The following is a 9,937-nucleotide window of genomic DNA, read 5'->3' as shown; positions in this document are numbered from 1 at the left end:
TTGCTTCAGAACAACCCTATGAAGTGACAGTCTTGCCCAAGGTCACTGTGTGAGATTTACGGCTGAAGGAATATTTCTTTATTTATGGTATATACACCCCACTTTATTTCCCTGAAGGGCACTCAGTTAGACCTGATATCCTGCAGCTAAGCCCAATACCATAGCCACTATGCCACACTGTGCATACATCCATGTCAGCCACTGTGTCAGAATCAGAAACTCAATGTGTCAGGACTCTGGGTTCAATGAAATGCCCAATACTCAGTTGAATTTTTGGGAGCAAAAGATGTCCTGAGGTGTGGGTGGAAACATTCACAAGCCCAGCATAATTCTTCTATCAAACAGGCTGCTTTCTGGAGCGTTCCCAACCAATCAGGGCTCATATAGGCAATGCTAAGATGTGACAGTTTCAAGCAACCCATCACAGTTGGCTGGATGATGATGTCATAAGTGAAATCAAAGGGAAAACAATGCTCCCTGCCCTCAACCTGAGTGACTGAACATCTTCATCTCATTCCGTGACTCTCCTCCTGAAATCGGAGATGCATTTAATAGGAGCGTGCATGAAATCCACCTCCTCCTTGAACACAGCATGATTCAGATCTCGAATCACTTGGACTCATCCTTTGTTGGTTCTTTCTTTTCATGTCATCTTACCCCACATCATCCTGACTAGATTCAGCCCCTTCCTGTCCCTATTATATCTCCTTCCTGTGCATTCCGTTTGTACAACAAACCATTTCTGAGTGTGCCGCTTGCAGACGATGCTTAAGCCTTCCTGAACACACTTGCTTCTGCTCCTCTTCTTGGTCTTGCAGAATGTTTCTGTGCTCCCCCATCTTACCAATCCCATGGCCTGTTTCTCCTTAAGCTCAGGATCAGATCCACCTGCCTGCCTGCGTTCCCTAGACTGTCACTTTGGCCTGCTTTCTCTTGTAGGTCGAGCTGTGTCTTCCTGATTCAAATAGCTCAATTCACTTTCTATCACTGAACTAAATGCCAGCTGGAAAAGCCCATCCCAGGCAGCTTTCAGAATTCTAGGCCAGTCAACCACATTTTGGAGTGAATGAGTCAGCATTTTTTTTAAACTTTCAGTAAAGCTGAGTTTTTGTTGTGAAAGGTAAAACCACCATTTTTGGCAATCTTAACCACCCTTGGCCTCACACTAAAGAGTTAGGTTGCTAAGCTCAGTGCCAGGGCACCATTTCTGGCACTGGTCTGTGAGAAGTTGCAGGCTGCATATGCACACTTGAGCAATGTGGCAGTGTGGAAAACAGCAATGAGGGTTCCTATTACATCCACTTTCCTGCACTCGCCTCCACTAGAACCCAAGCACAGGCTCAGTAGTGCAGCCCAGCCCACAAGAGTAAACATAATGCTTTTCCTATTAATTCTACTCCCATCAGAATCCATCAAGCTCTGTCCTCCGATCTGTCTCAGGTTCCACTGCCTGAATCTCCCCAGAGACCAGAGTTTTTGAAAACAAAAGCTGGCAACCCAAGGGAAGCCATTCACACGCAGACAAACCACTGCCTCACTGTTGCCACCTTTAAAGAAGAAAAACTCCTATTGGCCTATCTGACCAATCTCCGAGAAGCAGGTTTTGATCCCCACAATTCATTCAAAAAGCCCAGTAACTCTGATGTGCACATGTATTTCTCATTTCCTCTCCTTCTCTGTTCAGTACCATCACAGGTGTGTTACCAGTGACAGTCTTGCTAATTAAAATCTTGGCACAGCATATCAAACAGAGAGTTCGTCAGTAAGGTTCAGGAAAATGTTCTGGTTGAAAATTAAACTGAGTCATAGAAAAATAGATAAAAGATACCTTTTGAAAAAAAATTAAAAACGAAAGATGTGTATGTTTTCTGGTGGCATCCAGGTTAAAATGTATGAGCCGCGATCTGTTCTATTTATAATAAAAGTGCCCTTGCAAAAAATGATGTAAATCCAATTAAAACAGACGTGACTGGCTCATCCATCTCCTAAGCAATTTAGTGTGTTCATTTGAAGCTACAGAAGCCTCTTGGAGAATAAGCATGTGCCTTTAAATCTCAGTTCTATTATGCCTCTTTGGTAGTGTGATTAATCCCTCTGATATTTCAGCTCAAGAAACCAATTTAAATATACTTGGTGCATAATGAAAATTAATACTGCTTCATCAACAGCCCTCCCAACATTCAGGATTGTTCACCACCCCATCCTAAACTGAAATCATATGCAAGTTGCATGACTTGTGTGTGTGTGTGTGTGTGTGTGTGTGTGTGTGTGTGTGTGTGTGTGTGTGTGTGTGTGTGTTGCACATCAGATGGGAAACCCAAATAGGACCCTTCCTGTAGTAAATATATCAAAATTTAGTAAATATATCAAAATTTTAATAATTGGCAATCCTTACTGCAGCATTATATTATTACATCATTTGTTTTCTTTCCAGCAAAAAGGAAAAATTTGGCATATTTTCTCAAGGCAGTAGGTGTCGTCTTGTAGATGAGATCCCTCTCCATCTCTAGGGCCATTATAAATCCTTTCAATCCACTATAAATCCTTTAAAAACTCACAGGAGATCTCGATCGTGGATCTTTCCTGTATCACATCTGCTTTGGCTTACACAATGGATCTGGTTATAGGACAGAGTGTCATCTTACTCATTTGAGTAAGTTATGGAGAGGAATCCATTGGACAGCAAAGGTTGAAGAACCACTTGCTTCTCCATCAATGCTCTCCTCTAAATGTTCCCTTCCTATTAGCATTACAAGGCAAACCTGTGGCTAGGAACATTCATTTTCACTGAATCAGGATGCATCTCCCCTCCAATGAAATTCTAGAGAGCTGGGGGAAGAGGCGTGCAAACTGACTAGTTTTCAGGAACTGAAACCACCGTCCCCAAAGACAAAATAGATACAAGATAGAGGGGTGATTTACCCAGAGCAAGTACAGGAAAAAAAAATACCCCAACGACCCAAGACTGTCTTTGGTAAAAAAAAAATGGGAGTAGGTGAACTCTTACCATATTCCCCATCCAATCAACAGGCTACCAAAAAGGCTAACCAAGTGAGAGGTTAATCCATATGTGCTATTTCTCTTCCGCTTTGATTTAGGCAACAGTCTTTGCAGAGTTGCTGTTTCAAGACACTGAAGCAAAAAATGGAAGGAAAAGTAAAATAAGTGAAGAGCTACAAATGTAAACAATTTGAAATCAAATCAAAGCACTGGAATTTTGAATTTCTCTGAGGTTTTTTGTTGATTGTGCGAAAAGCATTATTTTATTCAAATAGTCCACTGAGTAAATGATTTTAAATTGTGCCAGCTGTAATTCTTCACAGCACTGGACTGTGAGGTGCCCCATATGTTACCCATTTGCAGAAATAGCACCATTTTCATACAAACACAGAAAAATTAAGGTGTTAATTATTGAAACACTGCTATGGAATAGACTTAAATGCCAACGTGCTAGTTTCCCTTTGTGCTTTAGAAGCCAGGCACAAATAATTAACCCAACATTTGTGCGATTACATCAAGTGCGGGAAGCAGGAAAGCAACAAACCTCTTGCCAGCATTGCTAGAGTTTCGGCGCAATCCTAGGCGCAAGTTGCACCAGTGTTGCTGCTGTGTCAGTGCAATGTCCAAGCCACGTCCACTTTACCCTAAGCCTGTCCAGCACAAAGCAGCAGGGGGAGAAACAGCCCAAAGAACTCCACAGTGGTGTTGTCAGAGTCCATGGAAGCTCCGGCACCACCCACAACTCATGGGGTGGCAGTTGGAAAAGGAGAGGGGAAGCAGCGCAATCTACCACCTGGCTAGGCTGCTGCTATCCATAAAACATTCACAGGAGCAGAGGTCGATTAAGGTTTCAAAAGAAACACTTTACTCACAGTTTCGTAGTTGTACATCCACCTTCTAAGTATCAAAGGTTCCTGATACTTTGGAGCAGAGAACCCTAGAGCTGTTGTCTTCTTTGTGGAAGTGCAAGGGAGGAGGTGGTGTGCCATTCTCTTGCTACAATGGCGTGGAAAGACTAGTGTGGAGAAGGAAGGAAATAGTATTAAGGATAATAGAGAGCAGGTAAAGGGTCTCGGGTGTCTGGATAGTGGACTGCCATCTGGAGTCCCACAGGTAGTGTTGCATCCAAAATGCCAACATTGGGGACCTGATCTCTGCCACATGCAAGTAGTCAATAACCACAACTTACCCAATTCCAACACCAACACTGCCAGGGTGAGTTGAGCAAGAAGAGGTGGTGGGGGCAGGTGCAGGTCCATTGAGCATGTCACTGCTGGCTTGATCAGCCCCCCCATGACCCCCAGGAAAGAGTAACACAGCAACTGCCACCAACCATAGAGAGATGCCCCCATGATACCCCAATGCACAACACAAGAATACTACAGCACCATCTCCTGCAGGAGTTACTGCGGCAAAGAAATAAAGGAAGCAAAGTAGAGCAACTGCCAAGCATTCCAGAGGCCAAGTCTCCTTCTGCCGCTCACACAAACACACACTTTCAAGAAATATCTGTGCAGAAGACCAAGGGAAGAAAGCTAGAAAGCTAGTCTCTCTCTCTCTCTCTCTCTCTCTCTCTCTCTCTCTCTCTCTCTTTCTCTGGAACTAAGTAAAATAAACACACAAGTCTCTCTTCAGCAAGGGTTTGAGTCCCTATGGGGCAGACCATCAGCTATAAGGAATACAAACACACTGCCCCCCCATGGCCAAGAGCAACCTCCCCCCAGGGAATGACTAGGACTCCAACCATTGGACTTGCTGGCCACTCACTAGAACCCCTCTCACCATGCAGAGGCTGAACAGTGATGCTTTGCAGAAAAGAAAAGATCCAAGCCACCATGCCCCCACCCCCCACTGGGTACCACTGCATGCGCACCCCGATGGCACTACACACTCTCCTAAACACCAAGCATGCATCTCAAGTCAGGGGAAAAGCGTGACAGATGCCATTGTCTATATACCTTGCTACTTTCTCTGTGTTTCTCCATGATCTCCACAAGCAGCTGTCCCACAGGTGAAGTCCTGTTCCCTGCCACTGAGATGTTCAACAAGAAGATGCAGTAGGACATAGAGGGCCGCAAACCCATGGCCATGCTGCCAAGCAGCCAAGAGGGTGCCCAGTTCCTGTGCCTGTGGGCACATGGTAAAGAGACTGATCGCTAGGGTTCCCTTGTATCTTCCTTTGCCTCTGTCTTATTCCCCTTCCATGAATCCCATCTGCAGCCTCAATGTGGCTTGGCAGTGTGCTGGCATGTGTCAGGGTGTCACTGCCACGTGCTTCAATCCTGCAGTCATTGGTGGGCTGCCCTGCAGCATGTGGCAGATACACAGGGTATCCTGTGGGTGGGGCTGTATGGGCACAGCAGTGTCTGCTGGGTTGTGGTCTGTGTGGGCCCTAATCTGGCTGCCTTCCTATGGGCATGGTGGCCATAGGTCTTGGCAATGGTGCATCTTCCCTGGTCTCCTCCGCCTAGTATTCTGGTGATGGCCACTGGAGTAGGTGGTTTTAAAGATGGCCACCCATCAATTTTTGCCACTGAAAATGGGTCTCACACTTGGAACATGGGCGTTTTTGGTATTGACACTCTGAAGACGTACTTGCCTGCAAGCAAGTCTTGGAATAAACAAAACTATCTTAGAATAAATAAACAGAACATGTGCAAATACTTGAGAGCAAGTTAAGAATCTCTAATTAATTCAGGAAGAAATGAATGCTGTGGGTTCTTAGTGGGTAAATAGTTCAAGCAGCAGGGGAAAAAAATCAGTTAGATCAGGAACACCTTTGCATTCCTACTGATTACATTTCACACTGAAAAGACTATAAAATGCCTCTCTGTGCAAACCTGCAAATTAATACGATGACTCAACTCAGAAATAGATGTGCAGCGGCAAGCACAAGGATCCCAAGCCTGCATTTGCCTTCAGTGTGCAAATAGGTGGGGGCATTTCCAGGGGAGAAGTTGTGGACAGGAGGAGTGACTTGACTCTTCCCTACCTATCACTTTTCCTCTGTGACCTCACCCGCCCAGATGCTTCTTCCCCACTTCTCCAGGAAACCCAGAGAAGGGTTGCAGACAAAAAGAGCAGGATAAGGGATAAAGGCACAGGAGACCAGCCACCCCTCCCCGTATTTGCACATTGGAGGGAAACATTCAAGAAGAAACAAATGTTCTGGTTCTAACTGGACAGTATTTCGAAGGGTGTGGGAAGACATTAATTAGATAAGGAACACTTTTTGCATTGCTACTGATTAAATTTCACACTGAACAGCTTATAATGTGACTTTCAGCATCAACCTGCAAATTAATATGACAATGGCCTCATCTACATAAGGAGCAGAATAAAATAGAACTGAGCCATTAAGGTACACTTTTGCACACTTTCATGGGAGTGAGCCCCATTCCATTCAATGGGAATGACTTTTGAGTAGATATGCATAGGATTGTGTTGTAAGAGCCTGAGGCTGCAATCCTAACCACCCTTTCCTGCAAGTAAGGAAATTGAACAAAATAGAACTTGCTTCTGAGTAGACCTGGTTAGGATTGTGCCCTGAAGACAGTAAACTAGACCTTTCTTTTTGAACTGTAGGTGAGAGAATCACACTACATTGGGGGGGGGGGAGTGTATGCAAGTAAGTGAAAACACAACAACAGAACAGCTGGGAACAGACTGGACTAGAACGTCAATCCCTGATGCATTATATTTTACTTTGAAGAACGTTTTTAACATCCCCTGACTGCAGTCTGAAGTGGAACAGTCACCTGGTATACGCTGTTAGGATTCGACCACCTAGTTCTGCTGCATGTATAGACCAGGTCTCCGTTTATAATTTATGAGGGTATACCCCCCCCCAAAAAAAAGAACAGATAAAATAAACAAAACTAAAATGATATACGAGTAGTAATTCATATTTAAAAGAATAATGTGTAATAAGATAGTTTTGAAAGAAAGTGTTCCAAAAGATAGTAAAGAGGAATCAGCTTCCTGTTAAATCCATTTATGTGTCTTCTTGGAATCATATATAGCGAGTCAATTCTGTCTTTAGCAACAGCCTAGGTGCTATGGAATCATTCCAGTGAGGAAGAAGGAATTTATACCTTCCAATAATAAAGTATAGCAGAGTCCTGCTGTCCTCAGCTGGCACAGGGACTGGATCTGGCCCAGGTGAACCAGCAAAGGTCTCTGTGATGGCCCAGTTGACTCCCAAGTCAGCACAAATGTGCTTGTTGGCACATTTGTGACACTCAGGAGCCAGTGCAGGGGGTCTGCACCAGCTCAAGTACAGGTTTGGAATGGGCCTCCCATGAAAGGGCTACACAGGCAGAAGGAAGCCTTGCAGCTCATCAGACACAATTACTTTAGCCTTCCCAAGTTTCCAGTGCAATCTCTCCCACCTGTACTGGCAAAATACTTCATGAAGAGAAGGCAGGCAGACAGATGCACATGACAGGTTACAGGAGACGATTAAAAATTAGTTGCAAAATGAGATGTGTTCAAATGTTGTGTGCACGTGCCGTGTGGAGATGTAACTGTATCTGTGAAATTGTGCTATCTTCATTCTTAGCTGTTTTGCTCAGATGTAATACATTTAATACAGGCTCCCAACTCATTCCAATAGAGGCCTGTAAGATGCAAGTGCATATTCTGTCACACAGTGCATAACAAATTGTGCGGGGGTTTTTTTTCTTATTGTTAGCTGCTATAGACTTTGTAATAGAAACACAGGCGTTGATGCACAAATTCCCATCTACCACGACAGATGCGAAATCTATACTATACTTGACACATCAGAGCTTTTCTACAAGGAAAAGATGAATATTGACATTTCATTTAGTGACCATCACAAATTTTTTAAATCAATAATCTAACTGGCTGATTGCTACCCATCATTGACGGGAGCCAAACTCAGCAGCTGCTGTTCCAATGGAATTGAAATCAATGAAATTTCTCTTGTTTAAATCTCAATACATTCCACGGGGGTTGTTCAATGTGACCATTTTACTTCAAAAATTTCCCAGCTTGCATATCTGTAGCTTCAGAATCAGGAGAAGCTTTGCAAGCATTCTAAGTTGCCTTAAATGGAATCATTTGGATGTATGGTGCTCAGCTGCAGCAACAGGGTGCCCTCAAGGGAGGGCACCAGGATGAGGTCTCTTGTTATCTGGTGTGCTCCCTGGGGCATTTGGTGGGGCTGCTGTGAGATACAGGAAGCTGGACTAGATGGGCCTATGGCCTGATCCAGTGGGGCTGTTCTTATGTTCTTATGACAGGCCAACCCAAGAGGCTGTCCTGAGAAGCCCAATTCAAGAAGCATGAACTGGAAAAAGCTTGAGTGTTAATACAATTTGCCCCATCCCTACACCAGCCACTGGGGACAAGAGGGTCTCTAGGACCAGGAGATCATGCAACCCACCGCTTCTCACAGATTGCTTCCCTGATTGCAGCCCCTCCCTATTACTCTGTTCACTTACAGGGAGCAGAAAAAGGTGACTGCATTTTGCAACACCCTCGAGAAGGGAACATAATTGTCTCCATATATAATTGTCCCATACAACAGTAAGAGAGGGAGAGATCGGCCATATCGATTGTCACCTGTGCCAGCCCGAGCCCAAGATGAGCTGCCTTGCCATAGGACAGCTTAGTAACAGTCTGTGAAGCAGTCAGGAGAATTTCACCACATATCTGGTGCAGACTGTGGTAAGAATATGTAGTTCCAAGGTCGTTCTGTATGGACTCTCTATTTCAAAGTTCTGAGTTTCATTTTATCTCAGACTGACTGGCCATTTCCCCATGATCTTGTAGATGGAGATGAGATCATACAGGAAAGCAGGCTACTTTTGAACTGTGTGAATAAGAACAGAAGAAAGCAGAATGGCTGGCAACCTTCAGTCTCGAAAGACTATGGTATAAGCCTACAGCACCCGCTATTCCCAGGTGGTCTCCCATCCAAGTACTAACCAGGCCTAACCCTGCTTAGCTTCTGAGATCAGACGAGATCAGGCATGTGCAGGGTAACAGTTGCATTACTGGATCAGGCCAAGGACTCATCTAATTCCAAATCCAGCATCTTGTGGGGTCTCCCACAGTGGCCTACCAGCTGCCTCTGAGAAGTTCACAAGCAGGAGAAAAAGGTATACCTCTCTCCCCACCATTGCTGCCCTGGATACTGCCATTGAACCTCAAGGCAGCACATAGCCGTCATGATAGTAGTGATGGATAAACGTATCTTCTGATAGCTTTTTAAACCAGGTAACGGTCACTGCTTCTCAAGACAGATGCCTCCCTTGCTGTTGCTATATCTTGAGATGCTCTGAGGAGCAGTCCCGCCAAGGTCAAGCACCTGAATGAGGCCACATTTCAGGGAGTTGCATCACCCCCCCCCTTTTCCCTTTAAGTATTCTGCTTAAAAGGGGCTTGGAAGGTCTCATTGGACATGGACCTGGCATCGCTGTAGATGGCTGCAAGCACACAACACAACTTGCCCATGAGAGGAACACAACTTGCCCATGAGAGGAACTTGCCCATGAGAGGAACTTGCCCATGAGAGGAACACAGGTATAGGATGAGGCAATGCTTGTTTTTGGAGACATCAGAGCCTTGTATTTCATTCCGTCTTTTGGGAGGTTTTGCTGGTACAGAGCTCATAAATCTGGTTTCTGTCTTCATTCACTGGTCTGTTGTTTCCATATCTACAATGAACGTCCATCTTCTGGCAATACACCTGCTATATCTATGTTCTCTTTTGTGATCAAACACTCTTAATTCCCACATTTTGGCTTGAAGTCTTCTGGTATTTGCATACTAGCACCTATGCATTGTGCCGTCTTTCAAACCAGCACTTGGAAACTACACTGCCTGTTATCAAATGCATACAATTCTTCCTCCAGCTTTGGTGTGAAGAGGGGAAAAAGAAAAATGATGTTTGAGTTCTCTAATCACT

General features: G+C 44.6%; 1 pseudogene; it reads right to left on the bottom strand.

Annotated features, from left to right (window-relative positions):
• Positions 1–8,906: 8,906 nt before the first annotated feature.
• LOC136642253 (5S ribosomal RNA) lies at positions 8,907–9,023 on the bottom strand (annotated as a pseudogene).
• Positions 9,024–9,937: the final 914 nt, after the last annotated feature.

Source organism: Tiliqua scincoides, chromosome 2, assembly GCF_035046505.1.
Source record: "Tiliqua scincoides isolate rTilSci1 chromosome 2, rTilSci1.hap2, whole genome shotgun sequence".
Classification (NCBI taxonomy): domain Eukaryota; kingdom Metazoa; phylum Chordata; class Lepidosauria; order Squamata; family Scincidae; genus Tiliqua; species Tiliqua scincoides.
Note: the sequence above shows the minus strand (reverse complement) of the source record. Positions and strands in the feature narration are given on the sequence as shown.